The sequence below is a fragment of the Candoia aspera genome, chromosome 3 (genome assembly GCF_035149785.1).
Source record: "Candoia aspera isolate rCanAsp1 chromosome 3, rCanAsp1.hap2, whole genome shotgun sequence".
Classification (NCBI taxonomy): Eukaryota; Metazoa; Chordata; class Lepidosauria; order Squamata; family Boidae; genus Candoia; species Candoia aspera.
The window spans coordinates 67,992,908-68,015,970 of NC_086155.1; the positions used below are offsets into that span (position 1 = coordinate 67,992,908).

The 23,063-nt window shown below is 37.9% G+C and overlaps 1 pseudogene; it reads right to left on the reverse strand.

Moving 5' to 3' along the window:
- Positions 1 to 854: 854 nt before the first annotated feature.
- The window catches only part of LOC134494602 (FRAS1-related extracellular matrix protein 1-like), a 99,121-nt pseudogene continuing 76,912 nt past the window's right edge, over positions 855 to 23,063 (reverse strand).

The following is a 23,063-nucleotide window of genomic DNA, read 5'->3' on the forward strand; positions in this document are numbered from 1 at the left end:
TCTTAAAAGGTAAATAATGAATAATAGATGGCTGGGCTAGAGACCCCAGTAAATGGTTCAAAGACATGTTGGTATCTATAGGCATTGACATTGCCGAATCCAGCTTCCAGAACTCAAATATTATGAAGAAGGGTGAAGCTATGATACCTGATGTTCATGGATAATTATGTGGTCCTTCTATCCCTCTGAAGCTCATCTGTTTAGGAATGTGAACAGAATCCTGCATCTTATAATAGTCAGAGGAAATCCTGGGTCAAGACACCATTGGTGCAGAAGAACAATAAGACCTGCAGCTTTGAACCTCCTAGCTTCTTCCTAACTCTGATAGGCAGACAGTGATGTTTTTTATTTAAACCGGTATTTGACACTCAGAACTGATTTATCTTCTCCGCTGCATTTTTTTGTTTTGCTCTGTTGTTTCTGTCTTCGACCAAACAGAGCAATAGCACTACCTTAGGTTGAAGATTAACAGGATGGTGTTTTAACATGCTTATTTTATTCTACTATCCTTTTATAAATTATTTCTATTTGTTGTTACTTTAAACAAATCTTTACAGTTGATTTCATCGCTGTTAACCACCTTGAATATTTTGATAGAAAAGTAAGGTATAAAAGTAACAAATATTGATGGAAACAGCTTCACCATATGGTACATGTCAAGTCTGGATTTAATGTAAACTGTGCTAATGATAAGTCTCACAAAGCAACATGGCCTATGGGCCAATAATATTCCCTTATCTCTGTTCTTCAGCAGATGGCCTGTTGTCCTATTCATATATGGGACAGGACATTCCCTAGTGGAAAACATAACTCCATGGTCTGAACAACCATAAATAATCAATTAAAAAGTATTTCTACCCCCCCCCCGCATACCTTTTTCTGCAGGCCCTTTCAGCATTCTTCCAGGTGGAATTTCTAACAGAACTCAAAATATAGCAGCGTTTGCTTCTCAGTGTCCACCTGAAAGTGCATTTGCTGGATTATATTCTCTGTGAAGAGAAAGATAAAAACCAGCACAAGATTACAGACCACTCCTTTGAGTTTTTCTGCCTAGAAATAATGTTGTTGATTTTTTAAGAAAAGAAAAAAAAAAAAGGGGTAGGAAATAACACAAGTGGTTTCTCATATGATACTCTCTCTGCCTGTATGGTTAATACATTGGTTGGTGGGCCTTTTTAACTCCTGAAAGGCTTATGTCAAAGGTATGTCTGAAGTTAGTAGAAGTGGCTAAGAAGCATGGTGCTTTCTTGTATCTCACATAAATTAGTTACCTTAAGATTTCATATGTGAGTCAGAAAAACAAGTTGTAGGCATTGTGGCAAACTGATTGTGTCAAATGACAAATGTGAGCAGGGGTATCATGATGCCAATTCTGCTTATACGTATTGGCCTCTTGACATCTGATGCAGGCACATAGGTTGTGAATTTTGCCTCATCATGTCATGATACACGCTTATCACTTGCCCCGCCCCCTGAAATTGGAGGTGATCACTGGAGCTAGAATTCCTTGGATTTGTTGATTCAGTTGTGAAAATAAAGTGAATTGCTCAATCTTATGGATGTTTGCTGAAATTCAAATCACTTACATTCAATAAGATTTATTCTCAGACAGTATAGATGAGAAATGGAAGTTCTGCAAATGTTGTGAATTTAAAAACAAAACTTAATTCCCTTCCATTGACTTGTTTCTTTCTTACAGAAAAACAGTTGAGGGATGAGCTTGAAAAATGATTTGTGGACAAAGGATAGTGTAGATTTTGGCTTAAAATCATTGTCACAATTAAATGGATAGCACCACAACAATATGGTGTGGTGGTTAAGATGCTGGACTAGAAACTGAGTGACCATGAGTTCTAGTCCTCCCTTAGGCATGGAAGCTGGGTGACTTTGGGCCATTCACTCTCTCTCTGCCCAACCTACCTCACAGGGTTGTTGTTGTGGGAAAAATAGGAGGAGGCAGCATAATACAGTATATACCATCTTGAGTTGTATAAAATAGAGGTGGGATGTAAATCTGATGAGACCAGTTTGGCACCAGGCTAGTGTGGAAGTTTAATTCATTTATACTTCATTTATATTAGACTGGATTTTGTTCATCACTTAGGAGTAGCTTATACATGAATGGGAGCAGGGCTGTAGAAAAAAATCAAACATAAAAACAAAAGACTTGTCCTGTGACCCTGGAATGGAGACAGATAATGGAAACCAGACTGTTGTGTCCTTCATTAGAGTTTAAATGAATTGGTATGAAAAGAGGAACTATATGGACACAATAAACTGGCCTTTCTCAACCTTTTGACGCTGGAGGAACCCTTGAAGTATTTTTCAAGCCTTGGGGAACACCTGCACATTCAGGCTCAAGTGTAGGCCAGAATTTACAAAATTATTATATTCGTTTCATATGTAGGCCGGTATATATGCATGAACAGTGCTCTTAAACTAAAAATAAAGAATGAAACTTACCTCTTTAATGTGAAGTTGTCCGAATTTGAAATATTTTTTTTAAATAAATCATGATCTCCCAGGGAACCCCTAGTGACCTCTCATAGAACCCTAGGGTTCCAGGGAACCCTGGCTGAGAAACCCTGCAATAAACACTGTTTTTATAGAACTGGATGATAGTATCAAGCAGGATAGAATCCTAATACTATGAAGAAATGCAGGGGGGCTATATTAAGGTTGCCCTCAATTTTTCATCAAAGGCATTCTGGTGTAGAGATCACACTATGATTTATATTATTTTATTACTCTTACATAATGTCACAAACCAAACCTATAGAACCTGTAACCTTGCTTTGTCTGGGGCTGTTGTGCAGTTCTTGGTGAGGACCCCAGTGATCACTGCAGTTTGTACATGCCAATAAAAGATACTTCGTTGCATCTATCTCAAATTGCTTTGGTTCCTAATTTGAGTAGGCATTTTCCCTACAACACTAGAAACTGGGAGACTGTGAGTTGGGTGAGCTTGGGCCAGTCACTCACATTCAGCTCTAGGAAGAAGGCAATGGCAAGCCACTTCCAGGCAGTCTCCAGGAGTCAAAACTGATTGAAGGCCAATAAAATAAAAAAAATAAAATAATAATAATAAAGTAAAATGTTTTTTTTTAATCTAATAAATTTAAATATTTCAGTATGAAAATAAAACTTGGCGAGTCATAGATTTTCCCCAACTTGTTTAGTTTTGGCCCTTGCTCCTAAGGAAAGATGCAAGGTATTAAGGCTTCATACTAACATCCTTATCAGGCCTGAGTTCTTTTCAGTATCACTGCATAGGAAATCTCAGTGTGAGCAGGACTGTAGCTGTAGGAATTTATGCCTTAACTCACTGTTTCAATAGGTCAGAGGCAACTGAGGATAGATATGGAAACTCTGGATACAACACTTCTCTCTTTATTATGAGAGTTTGATTTAATAGAGATATTAAAGGTAAGTGAACTGGGGTGGGGAAGAGATTCTTTTAAAAGATTAATTAGTTTTTAAATTGCAAAATGGTGTGTATACAAGTGGACTAAATGCTGATGACTGATGTTATAGGACTGGATATTTGGCTAAAAATTCTGATTAAAACTCATGTTTTCCTAGATACAGTGTGATGCAACTGCCCATAATAAGGCTTGTGAAATAAGTTTTCCCCTGTGAAATTCAATGGGTAAAAGAAACTTGCTCAGAAATTATTCTCCCAATAAAGAGGGGAAATCTTGAATGAAGCTCCAGGGATTCAGAACCTAAATTTGCAGCTAACACCTACAAAAATTTCTTTTACCCTATCCATGTGTAAGATGACAGAGAAAGAGCAATAAATTAAATTGGACTTCTTGCACTCCAAGAAATATCCCATGCTATATTCAAACATAACACATGTTGAAGTATTCCTTCATTACAAGAATATTAGAGACTGAGTGGAAATCTAGCTAGTTCTAGCTATGAAGGGGACCATCAATTTCATGAAAATATAGCAAAATATAGCTAGTAAGTAGGCCTGGAAGTCACATTTGGGCATGGAGCTCCATCAATATTTGAGCATGGAGATCCATCAGTATTACCCTCTCCTCAAATACAAAGCTCAGTGGTGACTTTGGGCATGTCAGGTTTTGCCAAATTCTAGGTTAGGACAAGACATAAAAAGAAATCTGGAATAGAGATGAACTAATCTGTTATTTTTTATTTCTCCTAGGATCCCATTTTACCATCTGAATTCCACATTATGCCTTATTTCAATATCAGTTTGCAATTTGAAAAAAATCCTCACAAATAGTTGCATGCATTTTTGTGGCTTCCCCCCACCATTATATGCATATAAACATTTGTGTATGCATATATAATATCGGCTTTGTGCCTTATTCTATCATCAGTGTGCATAATTTTTGAATACTTTCCTTACAGAATATATGTTCAACAATTATCTGTGGTACTATATGTGCATTTCATATATACTCACAGGAAGTGTAAAGTTGGTAAATTCTTATTAAAATGTGAACCCACAAAATTTCCAGGATTAAAATATGCAGTTGCACATTGGCTAGATTTTTTTTAGTCTTCAGATAATTTTAAACATAGTTGGGATAATTTTTTTTTCTTCCTAGCATTTTTCCTGCATGTGCAGGGTCTGTTTTTTTTTGGATCAACCGAATTTTGATCCATTAGTTGCGACAGGAATTGATTGACCAACTTGTTGCCTGAGACTGACGTCAGGGGCTGAGAGAGAGTGACTGGCCCAAGGTCACCCAGCTGGCTGTCATGCCTAAGGCAGGACTAGAACTCTCAGTCTCCTGGTTTCTAGCCTGGAGCCTTAACCAGTAGACCAAACTGGCTCTCTAATAGTTGGGAGCACTGCACTCTTAAAAATATTTTTATTTTCCCTTCACTTGTCACTGATTTTCCTCCCATAAACACATTCTATCTATTGGGTGCTTGTTTGTGACTGCTTTGAATCATTCTTCATGTCCAAATCTTCCAGAGGAGCTTCATGTTAGTTTTGTAGATGAAAAGGTATGGGGCAGCTATTCCAATGTCAGATGGCAGAGAAAATTGTACTACAGCTTCTATTGGGTGAATTCCTTGGTTCCAAAACTTGTTAAAAGAAAATTCAAACTCAGCATAATCATTTCCGTAACTTTTTTCTACCCCTAGTTTCTACTTTCACAATACAAGAACTTGGAAACATGTTTGAGGGAAATATGGTGGATACTCAGACTTCCCCATCATTACTCCTTTCTTACAGCCCCTTTCTTCCTGATCCTTTCCCACAGTTTGATATGATCAACATAGCTTTGGGAACTCAGGTGGGGCAAAGTAGAGGAAGTGGTTAAGTCCCTTTTTTTTTTGCTAAAGATTTAGGTCAATATTGTTAAAAGCAAATGCTGTAAATCTTCCCCGTGGGCTGATATGGCAGGTCTCACAGAACAGCGTCATGGTTTAGCAGCACTGGTCACTTCTGTCATGAGATTCTTTTAATATTTCTTTTTGAAAACGTATTTCACTAAAAAAAGACAATCTGAAGTAATTGACAAGTAGGTAGTTTGTATCAAAGTTTCATGCACACTGGTCAACACTTGTGCAAAATAATCTCACAGTAAACTGAGGTGGGGGGGAAGTTGGACTATTTTGTATAACATGTTAGGCCATGGAAACAAAAGGTGCATTCACTTGAATGAAATCTTTCAGGCTGTGTTAGGCTTTAACAGGAAATTACAGTAAAGGCAACAGCACAAACACTTTCCTCATTTTCTTGGTTTTGATGCTTTTGAAGACCATAATTGTAGCAAGTCAATTGTACTTTTTCACTACTAGCAGTATCAAATTTGGACACAAAGTCAAACTTGTTTAGGTACATGGCTCCATGATGCCATATTACCTCTGATGCAGAGAAAAGAGAGAGGGAGGGAGAGCGACTTTTATCTGTTTTTTAAAATTAGATAACAACACAAGCAACTAAACACAAGGTGAAAAGCAATAAAAATGATAAAAAGGGACTCTTTGTGTTTATTTGTTTGATTACCTCTTTCCTGGCTTTCCTTATCCCCAAAACCTGCATTTGATTTTTCAGCACCAGCCTATTTGATCTTTTTGTTTAGAGCTCTTAAACTGGACTTCCAACTTAATTCTCTCCCGATGTCTTCCTTCTACCTGATGACGTTTGGGAAGCTATTGAGGACCTGGCTATTCTCTTGGGCCATGGGGTAGGATGAGAGTAGAATCCCTGTAGGATGGGATTTTGTTTATAAGGCCGCTAACAAATCTTTTTTTAAAAATTACATTGTTCTTTTTTAGAGTTGTGAGCAGCCTCCCCATTGCTCAGATAAATAAATGCACATCAACCCCCATGTCCCCCCAGCCAGCATGCACATTGCTCAGGCTGCTTATGGATCATAAAACTTGAAGGCCGATAGACCTGGATGAGCGAACCTAGCAAAAGCTATCTTAGTTCATTGCTATTCAACTTCTTAGGCTAGAAATATTTTATTGGTTGAGAGAACCCAATTGTTTCAAAAGAGCAAAACAGATTCCTTTATGCCATCATATACTGGGTAAACAGACTCTGCTTTAGCAGATACAATCTTAGGACGTTATTTTAATTGTGGTCTTTCAGTAGCTGATCTTCTATGTCCACCATTGCCACATTTCTAAGAAGTTAATTTATTCTGAAAAGCAAAGATATTCATAATTTTATGGTGACTTATTCTGCAGCATCAGCAAGAAAATGGAGTGCAATTAATAGGGCATATTTTTGTTCTTTTTCCTCATGTAATAGAAAAGGCTGTATATATTTTTTTCCTATTGAAAGATTGTACATTTTGCTTCTAAAAAAACAGAAAGATGTGGCAAAAGAAATTAATTGGTATAATGTGTTGAGGGGGGAACCCAAGGAAGCGTATAGCCTTTCATCACATCTGGGAAGATCCTAAAATCTACAATTGACGTTTTAAGACTGCAGACAATAGTTTGTAACTGAAGGTGCTACAGAATGTTATCCTGCAAGAATGGAATCAATTAGCAGCACAAAACGTCTTCACCCCTTCATATCCTCAACTACTATGCAGAATTTGGGGAATCCTCTGGAACAGATTTGAACAAGCAGATATTCGTTCACATAATTTTAGATACAGAAGTTTAATAGTGATTTTTTTAATACTCAGTGGAACATCTAGGTCTACATAAACAGATGTTTGACTTGAGGAAGATTTCTGGAAGAAGAGCCATGATGATTCTTACTGCTCAAATGTTGCTCTTCATGGAAGGCATTTGTCTGCTTGCTATATGTGAATGACTAGCAGATGACAGTTTGTCTGAAATGTTGATTCTCAGCCCTTCTGACCCTTTCTCAGTATTGCTAGCTTGGATAATTAAAGTAGCCCATCCTCCTAGAGATGAAAGGAACATGAATGAAGACATAATTTTGAAGCATGTATGAACAAGCATTATAATAGAAGGGTTTTGTTTAGATGTGTCAGGCTTCCATTGAGACAAGGATGAACATGACCAAAAATACATATTTATTGTATTCCAGGAAATGGTAGCCACATGTGACAGTTGGCACTTCTTATTGACCATGAATGGTATATCAGAATTTAATACCCACTCAGCTCTCAATCGCTTTGCGCTCCCTTGAAGTGTTGCCCTCTCAGAAAAAGTAACTGGATCTTCTAATTTAATCCTCATTATGTCCATTGATAATGGATGCTTATTTACATTAACTGCATTTCTGCTTTCCCATTCATAAGAGTCCAGCAAATCAGTCTGGAATGTTCTTGAGGTACAAGGCCTGAGTACAAGGAACAGGATAAGTTATGTGGGTGAATAGAGATAGATAGATAGATAGATAGATAGATAGATAGATAGATAGATAGATAGATAGATAGATTAATGATAGATAGAGATAGGATAGATACTTTATTACAAGCAAAGGTCAGCAAGGTAGAATGATTTACAGTATTATGCAATGAAAAAAGCAGTAAATCACTTATTACAAAGCACACAAACGTATCAAACACAATAAACAAATTTTCTATAAAGGAACATAAGATCTCAAATCTTTTATTATCAATTATTTCCCTGCCTCTTTCAGTAAGAAAGTTTAAGGAAGGGGAACTTAGTCATTTCCCCTGTGGAATAGTATTTAATTCTGTCATTCTCACAGAGAAACTTGCTACATGGTGGTCTATAATCTTTTCAATTCAAGGTCAACTCTGAAATAAACCAGAAATAAGATTAATTTTGCAATCTCAGTTTAATCTTCAGAGAACTTTCTAAAAGGGCCGAAAGCCAAATGCTGCAGACAAAGCCCCAAAGAACAGGGCGGCTTTTTGTGCCAGAACAGCGTCTAGGTTCCAGATTCATGGCTGCAGCGTCAGCTCAGTTTACAATTTCCAGTTTAGCAGTTTACAAAGGCCAGAACAAGAAGGTTGCTGAATATTCTGACTGAACACCTGGGTAGAAACCAAAGCAGTATTGCCCAAGGATCTGTCTTTTTAAAACAAGCAATGTGGAAACAATATGTAAAAAGCAAAAAGGTGGAAGACATTGGGGGGAAAAGGGGAAGAGACGAGAAAGAAATAGGAAAAGGAACTATTGGCCACAGGGTGTCACTCTTGACCCAGATTTGGGCTAGTCCATGCCATTGTCTCTGGCAGCTGGAGATTCTGGTTTTGCATGAAAATCCCCTGGCACGGTGGGCCTCCTTCAATAAAATAGTAGGTGGTTGATCCCAGCATAAGATTTTAAATATTCAGGCTCAGAACTACCTGTCACTCAGCACTGCATACATTTCCTAAGTGGGGACTAAAATTCAGCTAAAGTTAATTCAAACTGAGGGTATAAAATGCAGACAGTTAAAAGAAGCAACTTGTCTCCAAGCATAATTGAAACCCAGGCATCCTGACAATCTGAGCTCCAGGCTACCAGATTTTTTCCTAACCCAATCAAAAGTTGTCTATATTAGCAGAAACACCTGGATCGCCTTGGAAAAACTGCATTTGAAAGTGACATCTGGGTCCAGAAGGAGTCAGTGAAAGGACAGGAAGTTATTCTTGGTGCATAGAACTCAGGTACTCCAAAGCTAGAAGAATAGTTTGATTCAGGTTATCAGTTAAGAAGCTGCACCCTCTCCTGGGAAGACTATTAAAAAAGGAATGGAAAAAAGTCAAGGGCTGTTTAGAGAAAAATGGATTCAACTACCAGCAGCTGCAAGGAGAAGGGGAAATATTAAATTCAGTTTAAGACCTCCAAATTCTATCACAACTGTATAAAAGATACGGGATGGAAGTAGAAAGTTAGATATATAAATTTCCACTTCTAGCTTACATCTTATATATTCCTCCTTCAGTTGCAGGAGTTCTTTCTTTTTTCCTAAAAGAGTATCTCAATAAGATACTATTCAGGCTATAATCTGGAGGATTATAATTTCCTTTGTGCGATGTGCTGTGCTTTGGGCTCTCTATCAGCATGTCATAGACATAGCAATACATTCTCTCTTATGAAACAACAAGAGTTTTATCCTTGCTGTTAAAGGACTTCATAATTAGAGATTTGCTGTTGTTACAAATCTGTTGTGCTATGATTAAGTGGGTTGCATCTCATGTAAAAATCATCAAGCAGAAATCAATGTTTTTTCTCACTGGACTTAATTAAAATACTTACTTTGACAACCCATTCAAAAAGAACATAATTTACTGGATGGGAAACCCAGTTTATCAGGTTGTGAATGCAAAAGAATTATTAGCAATTTTAATTTTAAAAGATTTTAAAAATACTACTTATTAAAACAATTTTGCTTGGTTTTTTTTTAACCGAAGAAAATGAAAAATGCTTGAGAGATATACCTATATTAAATTAATCAAAACAACTGAAAAGGCATATATTCTGGAAAGGTTACAAAATAACAAAAGTTCTCATTCTCCTCTTTCTGGTATAAGAGATACAACATAATATACATAAAACCATTTTATTACATTTGGATGTTTTTTGCAGGAGTTGATAACTCCTGCAAAAAGTTCATGAAGGTTAACATTTTTAAAATCAAAGGAAGCATGTTTCTGAAAATAAATTATAGGGGAATACTGTGCCACTGTGGACCTGATAGGTCTTTTTCTCTTCAGTTACTGTGCACATTCTGAAGCAAACAAGTAAGGCAGTATTATCAACTCTGACTGACTTTGGATCTCTCATCATCTTTCTTAACTTCTGCTATTGTTTAACCAAAGACACAAGGATGGGATAATGGTGTATATAATGCTTTGTGTATAATAGCATGTTCTCTATCACTGAGCTCCAATCACTCCCAACTTCATCATAATGCCCCCTCCCCACACATAGACACTCTTAACCCGTATTTCCAGAGAGTTGCATGGAAGCATGGATAACATTACCTCACTATGTGGTCAGAAGCTACAGGCACATAGGTTCCTTAAGTAATCATCCAACACTAAACTTCCAAATAATAATAAAGAACTGGCTCGCTTCTAACTAGGACCCAATTTAGCTTCTTTTAGCCATATCTGTAAAATATCAGTGTAGAGCAATATTAATTCAATATGCTTTGTTTCCGGGGAAGCACAATTACATAAAATCAAGGAACAATTTCGAGGCACATATGGGAAACATCACTTACAGAAATAAACCCATACTGAAAAGATAGCAATTAGAACACTGAAATCAGAAGCTGACAGACTCTTCACTTAAATATTGGAAGGACCAGAAAGACAACATCTGAGGAGATCATCAGAAGACAGAAACCTCTGTATTGTACTGATGCAAGGCATATGCTTGGAACAGGAGTACTTTAATGTCTAACAACTTCCAGGATTCTCAAAACAGTGAAGTGAGAATGCCATGTGAAGAAACAATTTGCACACCCCTATTATGGAGTCAAAATAATGGAGACAACTTTTGAGATCAATATGGACTGGCAGCAGCTCTCTAGCATTTCAGATTGACTTACCAGACCTTGGATCTAGAATTTCAAATGTCAGTTCCATCTTTTGAATTGTTTAGTATAATATTAAACATTTCATTGTTTTCCTCAAGGACATTATCCTGAAGAGGAATATTCCAGAACTTTAATGGAATACCTGTTAAAAACATGACATCTCTTTGTATAAGTTCTACATTATAATTGAAAATAATTGTCATACTGTTCTGAGGCAGGCACTTAAGAATTCTCAAATTTTACAACACTTTTAAGAATATTGGTGAAATACTTCAATGAATACATACACACAAACCCATACAGACACTTCCTCTGTGTATAAGCATCCACAAAATATGTTTTCTGCTGCATTTCCAGTCCTTAGTACAATCAGAAGTGCTTGTTAGTTTACTCCATACTGGAACAACTATTTGCCCTTCTCTCAAGGATGATTGAGATTTTCTGCAGCCTTTAAAATTAAATTCCCTGAAGAAGATGAATGTAGTGGTAGCAGTATTATGTTTTTTACACTAAGACTAGTAAAAAAAAAAGAGCTTACTGGTTCAGTGGATTCTTACTACACTCTTTTAAACCTGACCAATAACAGCATCCCTTCTTGTCGCCTGGTCATCACTTCAGAAATTAAGCAACCAACTGAGCAGCTTCAGCCAGGGAAAGCCCCAGGAAATGGTTTCATTCCAACTGAACTAATTAAGACCATATAGATGGATGGGTTCCAGTTCTTGCATCTCTCTTTTCCTTTATTGATGCCTCTGCACGCCTTCCAGAGGACTGGGGCAAAGCTATCATCATGCTCATCTTTAAAGAAAGGTAATAGGGCATTCCCCTATTACAGACTTATAGTCTTCTAAATATAATCAGCCAATCAGCAAATGGTATGCAAAGCATCTATATAGGTAGCTGTGCAATTGGTTGGGACAAGATAACATCCTGGAAGATAAGCAAGCAGTCCCCCATCATCTCCTCCAACATCTGGTTATAAATATACCTGTAACTCTCATAAACAATTGTATGTAGCCTTTGTGGATTTTAAGGCAGCCTTTGACATCTGTTCAAGACCCTGGTTATGTGAGAAACTCCAACAATCCACCATGGATAGGTGCTTGTTGCTACTACTATATAAACTGCATGAGCGAACAGAGTCTGGCATAGCACCAAAGGGCAGCTAACTGAATTGATATAGCATCAACTAAAAATGTGAGACAGGACTCCTAACCTTCTTAGCATGGAACATCTTCCAATCCAAATGATGCAGAAATGTAGCCAGCAAGCTTCTCCATTTGGGTATGTCTCTTGATTTCCTTTTTGACCATGAGACCTGATGAAACAAAGGAGGTCATCAGACAAAGACTAGAACATATGCAACTCCAGAATAACCTTGCAGCATAAGCATAGCCTAAGACTATACTGACTTTCTAATGAATCAAGGAAACTGCAACCTGCACAATACTATGTAAGTTATTCTATTCCCAGTATCTCTGGCCCTTCTCTTGAATATATTTCAATGCCCTTCCCTCTACAATCATGAACAGTAGATATGATCAGATACCCCTTTTGCACAGAAGATGCCTGAGTGCCCCTGATGAAATCGAAACCTTAGAATATGTTTTTCTGAGGTGTAGATCTTACAAGGAATTGTGCTCCCAATAACTCAGCCCTTAATAGATAGACTGACTAGCCATTCAGACCAAAGGGTATTTAGATTCTTTTTCCTTAAAAGATAAGCACCCTGAAATCATGTATACAATTGCTAAAGTCTGTGCCCAAGCTGTAAGGTCCTGCTATGTTCTGATCTGACAACATAGATCAGTGAGAAATAGTGTAGGCGATTTCCTTAATTAATGAGATCTTCTTGTATTCTCAGACTGTACTTTTTTTTTAACTTTTATGATCTGGTACTCATCTGTAATCAAATGTTTGTTCAGTCATAAGAATAAATATCAGTTTACCAACCAGATCATTAATTTTTTTTAAACTTTTGGTGAAATAAGTGTTGAGTAAGGAATTATAAACAGAGAAACCAGAAAATTTTGCTAGATTTTTGGCAGTAACTTGGCAGAAAAGGGGAGTATGAAAGCTTCTAAATATCAAGAATGTTCAGAGTTTAAAATCTGATCACTACATTAATGTTATTCATCTCCTACCCTGCAGGAGCTTCTCTGTACCTGGAGTCTTTCATGTTCTGTGAAACGGCATATAAACCCGGCAGATGATTCTGCAATCTCCTTATGCTCATATTTTAATATGCTATTGCCATGAAGGATTCTTACAGACCAATTTTGAAAGCACATTGCTGGCACCAGTTCCACTAAACAGAATCAGTTAAGTGCTGTAAGAGCAATTTTAGGATTGTGAGATCCAGATGAAGTTTTATTCCCATCCTGGGCTTCAGTTCAACAAAGTACTTAAGCATGTGTCTAAGTACTATCAGGATTTTGTAACAACAAGCAGTGCAGAAAACACATGCATGTCTGTGCACCAATGTGCATACGCACTCAGACACACAATATAAATAGAAAGGAATCATTATAGTGAGAATGATACTAAACTGAAAAGTAAAATCATTCCAAAGTTGTTGTTGTTTATACACTATAAGCAAACAACTTAGACCATTTTTTTAAAATAAAGGAGCTCTTTACAGAAAGCCATATTAGCCTCTTTTGTCCTTCTTCCTTGCTCAAGCTTGGACAGAAAAATGGTCTTTATATATTTATCCAACCACCCTTCCTCAAGGCCTGGGAGAACAGCCAGCTCTTTTAGGTTTTCCTGAATGCTATCAGGTTGGGAACCACATGGATCTCTAGGGGAGCCTCATTCCAGAGGGCAGGCATTGTTTAATTGACGGGGCCTGGAGCAAGCCAACCCTGTCGGTTCTTACTGGCTGGGAAGGCACCATGAAAGATAGGCAGGCCCTCAGATAACCAGGCCCTGTGCTTTATAGGGCTTTATAAGTCATAACCTTGAATTGCACCCAGAAGTATACTGGCAACTAGTGCAACTTGCAGAGCAGGCATGTCACATTGGCATATTGAGGCATGCTCATCACTGCCTGCACTACTGGAATCTGTACCCATTTGAAGCTTCTGAGTAGTCTTCAAGAGCAGCCTCATGTAGAGCGTGTTGCAATGGTCAAGGTGTCTAGGGCATGAGTGACTGTGAAGGCTTCCTAATCCAGGAAAGGGCATAACTGGTACACTAGATGAAGTTGTACAAAGGCTTTCCTGGACACAGCTGCCATCTGGTCATTGAGTAGAAGTTGTGAGTCCAGAATGACTCCCAGGTTGTGTATCACTCTTGAATGGGGAAGTGCTATCCCATCCAAAATTAAAGATGGAACATTTCCAGATCCAGGTAGCCCTACTATCCACAGCTATTCAGTCTTGGTATGATTGAGTCAGAGCCAGTTCCTCCCCATCCAGGCTCACACAGCCTCCAGGCACTGTACAAAACCTCACAGCCTCTCTTGGAAGGCTGGGGGCAAAATATATAATTGGGTATCATCAGCATAGTGATGATACCAAACCCCAAACCTGTAGATGACCTCAGTTAGTGGTTTCATGTAAATGTTGAATAAAAGGGGAGAGAACATCAAACCCTGAGGCACTCCAAAAAGGAGGGGCCTAGGGAGTGACCTCTACATCCCCAGCCAACACCAACTGGGAATGACTCCAAAGGAAGGAGGAGAGCAATCATAAAATGATGCCAACCCCCAACCCCTGCATCCTGTCCAGAAGGATACCACATCCAACAGTATCAAAAGCCTCTCAAAACAGTATCAGATATGAGACCAAAGAGCACAAGGATCGATGCATCACCCCCATCCTGACCCACCACAGCTCATTTACAAGGGCAACCAAGTCAGGACGATAGTTGCCTAAAATCATTGAGTTCAAGAATGGCCTCTTGAATAGGGGCTGCACCACCACCTCCTTCAAGCCCACAGGTACCAACCCTTCTTTCAAAGAGGATGCCACCACAGCATGGACCCAACTATAAGTCACCTCCTTGGATGCCTTGACCCAGCAGGAGGGACCATCTCAGGATTTATAGTAGAGATAATGATGCAAGTCTGCAAATAATAGTAATCCCAATAATAGAACCCAAAATATTGGTATATTATGTAGAAGACATTATTAAAAAATAACTACTAGAGAACACACACAAGACAATCAACATCTTTGATGGAATTAAATTCATAAGAGAAGAGGAAAATCACAATAAACTACCCTGGACATTCTCAGCAGCAGAGAAAACAATGGTAAACCACAATTCATATTTATTGCAAAGCTTTCCACACTGATCAAGTGCTCAACTATCACAGCAACAACCCAACAGCACACAAAAGAACTTGTGTAAGGACCTTCTTCAAATGAGCAAAATCACACTGCAATAACCCAAATGGCAGAAACAGACTATCTATACAAGATGTTTCAGTGTGATGGATGCCTATACAACTTCATCAAGAAATGTCTATCTTCACAGCTAATCAACAAAATCTGCTGAAAGCATCCTAACAAAACCCAAAGAACCAGTGGCCAAAGAAGACAAAACATGAATCATTTACAACATACAGGTTTACAAGGAGGGTAAAAACTACTATGAAGGACAAACAGGCAGAATGCCTCTATGAAGATCAATTGGTAGTCAGAACACATGATGAAAACTCTTTTCATTTGTCAGGCACCCTGACAAATTCAAACACAATTTCAATCAGGAAACTGTAGATATTTTAGACCGAACCAGATCCAAAAGTGCAAGAGAATTCCTTGAGGCTTGGCACTCTGACAAATCAACCATTGACAGACACATTGAGAGAAGCTCTATCTATGGACTATTCAAAAAATGAGGCAACCAAAGGTCAAGAAAAGGGGCAAACAGCCCTAAGCACATTCTTCCTTATCACATGCCTATTAACCAACACTTAGACAAGCAGGAATCAGCACCAGATAAACAGAAAAAATACCCAATTCAAAGAGCAATCAAGGAAGTAACAATACCCCAATCAAGGCTACCATATAGAAGCAAACTTTACTGTCCCATGCACTTGATGAGGCTACCTACCACGATAGGTCCGCAAGAAGAAGAACAAACTCAGAGAAAACCAATGTCATGCTCCCAGATCAAGTGTTCCCAGAACATCTGATCAGACTCACATGCATGAATGAAGTCAACACGTGCCAAGACTTGTGAGTTGGTAGAAGCAGGAGGGGCATGCCAGGAGCGTGAAAGCATCTTGTTTGGGCTATCTTTGGCATCCAAGGTCAGGCTGCTGAGCCATTGGAGACATCTGCACAGAACTGAATGAACTGGCGTAAGAAGGGGAGCTGCATACTGAAGAAGGGGGAGGGGGTTGAGTTCACTGGGCTGTTTAATTTGGGGGAAAGCACAGGAACTTCTATTCACAACTTATTCCACTGTACTGCATACTACACTCCATTAAAGAGATATCTACTTTAAGCACATATGAATCAGATTTAATGGCAAGCTGACTAAGGCAGTCAGCACAACCAAGAATCTAATATTTAATCCAGCAGAGAAAAAGTCTATATCCTTACCGATAGTCTTTCTTGTATTTGCTATTCTCTTAAATCTCCCCTTCTCCAAGTTAAATATACTTAGTTCTTTTAGATTAGCATCACAAAGGCAACATAGTGAAATTATTACTTCTAAATTGGAAAGCAAGTATGATTCTATTAATGAAGTCTAAAACCACATAAGCTTTTGTTTTTTAAACTGCTATCTCATGTTCAGCTTTTACTGATGATTAACCTGAGATGCTTTTCACATATAGGTATCACCTATCTTTATACATCCATCTGATTCCCTACCCACAGTGCATAGCATTACCTTCATATCTGTTCAGGTTCATTTTGATGGGGAACCCCACAAATCTCTTATCAAAATCCAGTATGGGCAAACTGTGCTATCTTTCACTGACCCTACATTTATTTCCAACTAATGCAGGGCTACTGATTGGATAATAAAAAATATTGATGATCAATAGATGTCAGCAAAGAAATACTGTATAGAAAACTCTCACTCTTTGTTGCCATCTAGTGGTCATTGGAGTTTGCAGTCCAGAAATGGTAACCAGAGGCAATGGCTGTAATTCAGAGAGCTGATTAAAACATGTGTAAACTCTCATTGTTTCCTTTCAGGTTACTCACTTAGGCATTCCATATACCCAGTGTCTTTTGCATTTCCAAGGAAGTAAAATACTCATGCAATTCTTAGGGATTTTAAATTGGGTCTTTAGTTCCAATAAAGGAAAAAGATCTAATGAATTGCCAGTTTATTTAAAAGTAATAGAGTATGCTCTAGGATAAAATTATGCTAGATGAATTTAGGCAGAAATTCACACCTGTTGTAGACTGTGCTAGGAAAGCAAAAAAAGAAAAAAAGGGTAAAAATCAGCTACCAGTGAAATTATTATCATGGTGTCAACAATTACATAATCAAATGCTAACCTGGTAATCATAACACTAATGAGTGTGTAATTATTAATTATGCCCTTTACAGTGGAGAAGCACTGCAATTAACCAACAGCTCCAATGAAGAAACATTGATATTGCTGTAAATATGCAATAAGGTATACTAGCATTATAACTATTATATGATGACAATAAAATTGGCATCTTGACTGGCACATGGATGATTTAGATACTGATTGTGGATCAAGGGTCTTTGCAGCAAGACTTTTAATGGTAGAAACCTTTCAAGTTGTTGCTAACCTTTGTTCACATAAATCAAGTTACCACCATCCAAACTGAATAATGTAATGCTAATTCATCAGTGGGATAAGGCAGCCCTGTGAAACCTGTGTCTTTGGACTACAACTTCCATCATTTCTGATTGCTGGGCAGACTGGGACTGTTGAGTGTTGTTGCCTGCATTATCTTATAGTTTGGGAAGGTCAGAACAGACAAACAAACACGTGGTTGCTATGAAAAGTGAATCAGAGTATCCAGTTTGAATATTACCTCTGCTATGATGGCTGTTCAGTAGCTTTAGGATTCTCATACCCCAACAGTTTGGGCGTAATCATACTGCATTTTTGAACTTTCCAAATTTCTTCACATTTAATGTGAAAAATCATTGATCATGAATTAAATTCTCCTGTAGAGGCAAATTTGGAGAAGGCAATTATCTATTGACTTACTCAACCCAGCAACTTCAAATTAAGCCTTTGTCTATTAAAACTACGCTAAGAGCAATTACAATAGTCTCCTTACCAGGATCAAACTGTACAAATCTTGCTGAAATGGATATGAAATCCAAACCCATTCTAGCTGATACTTCTCAAACCATAAAACATGCATATCATATAGACAGAGAGATATCTAAAAGATACGTAACAAACTAAATACTTCATAACTGTTCTTATGTCTCATCTCAACAAATGAGGCTTGGTTCTATCTCCTGTTGTGCAAGTTTCACAAGAAGAGATCCAATGGTTTCACAAACATGATCGTATATTTCTGCCAGTTCTATATAGGACCACTTCATTTTAATTCTGAAACAGAATTAAAAGAACACCATTATCAAGGAACTGCTATCACAGTTGTAATTAAAAATGTTTCCCAGAGAACATAATCTGTAATAATGCCTAGGAGCCAATCATAAAAAAATTGTTGGCCCCTTGCTCTCTTTTCTTTGTGCTGAGCCAGAATTCCCTACAATTGTGGCTTAGCATAATATCTGAAACTTCCCAAAGATAACCAGCATTTATCACATTATTTATATTTTATCTGCAAAACAATGAGATAGTCTCTGATCGTTAAAATTAGATCTTTACACATATACTGGCTGAGACAGTTTGTGCCTTGTGATTTCCTAATTGTGGATATAATGACTTGTGCAGATTTCCAAATGTATGTATATCACTGGTGAACATTGGAAGTTATATGTGAATATTAAAAGGAAGATGTTCAAACTCATGCAACTTGCCCTTTCTGAATTGCGAAAACAGGGAGAGAAGCCACTTGCTCTATTAAATCAGGTTTGCATTTAATACTCATGGTGGAGGTCAGCCAATGAGGAAAACATCCTTCTTTTTTTATTGGTTTGGTGACCTTTGTTGTCACTTCACTTCTCCCTATCCTATACTTTGTCTTTTCTCTACTGAAAAACCAACACAGTCAGCATTTTATGACACTCTTGTCTCTTGTGGGAAGGATCAAGAGGGCACAAAAACACATTATAAAGTTTTTGGCATTTTCTTCAGTTGATTTATATTGAAAAATGAGAACTTTCTGGGCTCCACAAACTGAAACTCAAAACCTTCACAAAGGAATACTTATCACAAAAGGCAGAATCTCATTCACCTTATTGCATAATTCTAATGGCAGAGATGCATGTGTATAGACACTATCTTCTCTCCTTGCAGTGTTAAACACTTGAACTTCAATAAAATTGCATAAATACAGCACTTTATAAGAGAAGGGCTAGTTCCCCATATATAGTTAGAAGCTTTTCTTTAAATATATTGACCCTGACTTTTGACACTTACAGTATATCTCTGGAACTATTATATTGTCTTCTGTATCTGAGACATCAAATTCAGAGCTATCCGAAGTTATTTCAGTGGATGGATTTATGATCTATCTTATGGTGATGTGGTTTAAATCACTTTCAGTAAAAGCGTTTTGCCAAAAAAACAAAGGTCTGAAAAGGAGAAACGGAAGCAGAGTGTGTAACAGTAGAAAGAAAGCACTGCTTTTCTATGCAGGATGATTACACACACACACACCCATATGCACACACACAAGATTTACAATCATAACAAAACATTTATCTATGACTCCAAACTCTTTGAAACTCAAATTATTTTAAGCTGTCTAATCTTACTCCCAATAATAATTTCTGGCACATTAAAAATGACAGTTCTAAGGCAAGGTGACTTTTCAAACATGTTTTAAGACAGTGTTTTAAGCAGCAGAGGCTTGAAAATGTTAATTGCATTATTAGATAAACAGTGAGTCATGTAATTGCTGTACTGTCCTAGAAAGGAAGCTAGTGGGAGAAAATAAAGTCAGCTGTATTGATTTTAAATAAAGAAGCATAGACAAACACTATGTTTTTAAACAGCCATGGCAGGTTGAGTTTTGCAGGCCAGTCCTGATTATTATTTTAAAGATAGTTTTAGATATTAAAAGATACTTATTAATTTTCTCATTTATGGCACTTATTTCCCAATTATTCTCAAACAGCTTGGATTAGAACCAAGGGAGTTTTCAGGATGTGGTCCTATCAAACAGCAAGATGAAACAACTTCAGGAGTTACCAAGAGAAGAATGGTTTTAATCTGGTCATGTTTTGAGGAATCACTTTTAATTGATGTGTGGATGAAAATGAATTGCTTAAAATGTTTTTTTAAAAAACTTTTTTTTAACTAGGTTTTCAAAAGAGTAGTGGTGTGGAATGGACAAGGGCCAAATAATAATAATAAAGCTGAACTCGAACAAGACAGAAGAAGTGTACATTGGTAGTTTTCATTTATGGGATGTTGCTGTATGGGTAGTCCTTGCTTCTTGATAGTAATTGAGACTGGGAACTCCGTCACTAAGCAATGCAGTTGTAAGGTGCAGCATCATATGACCACACCAACTTACGATGGCAGTTCTGGCAGTCCCAGAACAGGCTGGGCTAATCCCACACAGCTGCAGCATCCTGTGGTCAAGTGATCGCCATCTGTGACCTCCTGCCAGCTTCCCCATTGACTTTGCTTTGGCCCTTTATCTTTTTTTGAGAGAAAGTATTGGTCTATGCATTTTAAAAGAAATTTTAAAATAATATATCCAAGGTATTGGTTAATTCATTTGTGATTGGATATGAATATAGTATTAGTTGCATAAATCAAATCTGTCAGCAGTAAAACTAGTGAGTTGATCTTTCAAGAACTTTTGCTTCAGAACTACAAAGTCATACATTTCTATTCTGGAATTTTCAGGGTACCCAAAGAAAAGATGCCACCTGATCCTAAAACGAGACATTTATCTTGACAATTAATGTATGTAACTTACAGGCTGTGGTAGGCATTGAAAACCTCCCATTTTTTAGGATTTGTATGGTGGTTGGGCTTGTCATTAAAAGAAGTCTGGGAACCACTTTGACATTCTATCTGTGGGTGAAAAGGAGAAAAGGTAAAGGTAAAGGTTTCCCTTGACGTAAAGTCCAGTCGTGTCTGACTCTAGGGGGCAGTGCTCATCTCCGTTTCTAAGCCTTGGAGCCGGCGTTGTCCTCCGTCCGTGGTCATGTGGCCAGCATGACTCACGGAACGCCGTTACCTTCCCGCCAAAGCGGTACCTATTGATCTACTCACATTTGCATGTTTTCGAACTGCTAGGTGAGCAGGAGCTGGGACTAGCAATGGGAGCTCACCCCGCCACGCGGTTTCGAATCGCTGACCTTCCGATCGGCAGCTCAGCGGTTTAGCCCGCAGCGCCACCGCGTCCCTTCGAAAAGGAGAAGTTGTGGTGATAATTTATAGATCATCATGTTGAGAATAGAAACGGAATGTAGTTATTTAATAATTGATTCAGTTGCATGCACACCTATATAACATATACCTCATTTTGCTACTATCTAAGTTGCATTTGGGAAAAACAAATGCATAGTGTCATGGTTCCTGTTCCAATGTTCCTGTGAACATCGTAACCAGTTCCCATGCCATGCTGGTGCTGACACGTGTTACTGTTCGGGAGGGCGCTGCTTTTGTTCTTTTGTACCAGGCACTGATGTAAAGGCTTTGGAATGTCTATTTGGGTTATCTCACCTGTTCAAGGACATTTTCCCAAAGACCGGCAGGAACCGTTAGGAACACCTGCAGGCTGTGGGAAGTGGACTCTTACTGACTCTGGGGGGAGGGATTGGAACTGTCTAAGCTTTAATTGTTTGTAAGACCTGCGCTTTTGCCATTCTCAGCTTTGCTCTTGAACCTGCATACTATCCAGTAATAAATCAGATATCCATAAGCTTCCTTTGTGAGTCTGGCTGGAAACTTGGGTAGGTGTTCATCACACATAGAAGTAATCCATAGTGATCCATGGAGTTATAGGACTCTAATACAAAGAAATTGTATTTCACACTAATAGTTTTAGTAAACGGATGAACTCAATGGCCTACTTTAAATTATTTTCTATGCTTTTAATTAATTTGGAGAATATAGGATTATAAAAAGAAATAAATCCTCCCTGTCATTGCCATATTAAACCTTTATCCATTATGTAATACATAGGGAGAATTCATGAACCTGTTTTTCTAGTAATAGGCAATGGTTTCATGAAATTTCTAGAAGACTTTCCCATCCCTGGAATTCTGTAGAAAGAATGGTAGCCAGTTAAATCTGGAAATTCATCATAATGCAACGTCTGGCTGCTACATGATGAATTTCCAGATTTAACTACTAACTGGGGAAGGCAATATGAGCAGAAGGATATGTTGATAGAAACAAAGAACTCACAAGCATTTCGGCCCAAAAAGACTGAGGTGTGCAAGTTCATGGTCTTTCAAGTCTCCTACAGCTTGGTCTCATGGTCTTTCAAGCATTCAGCTGACTGGCAGTTTCATTCAGAAATCAGCCTGGAGAAAGGGAATGATGTATTTCAGTCTCCTGTTGTGATGTGCAGTCCCCAAATAAAAAAACAAAGCTGCCCTCCCAGTTGACATTAGTGTAATGCAGCCAAGTATTCAGTTTTATACCACTGAGATGATCATCTATCTAGTCTTGCTTCATCTGTTCTGATAATGTACCCTCTTCTGGGACAGAGACCTTAATGCCATTGTCCAACCAATTAGTTGCTTGACTGACTGCATTCTGCAGTCTTTAAGTGATGGTTTCGTATCTGACATCTTATGACAAATGACTACTGAACTAGGCCATGAGTTTTAAGAAACATGCAACTTAGGAGTTATATGCCATCATTAACTCCTTAGGTTCCAAAACCAGCAACTCACTCACTTACTGCTGAGTAAAATGCACAATATGCATGTATTGCAAGTGTTGACAAATAGAAAATTGTGTTTAATATTTTAACTTGTACAGGAATATTTTTAACATGCATCTCTCTGCCAGGACTACCCAAAGAATCACATCAAAATGAGGTATTTAAGAAGTATGCCTAACAAATCAAAGAGACAC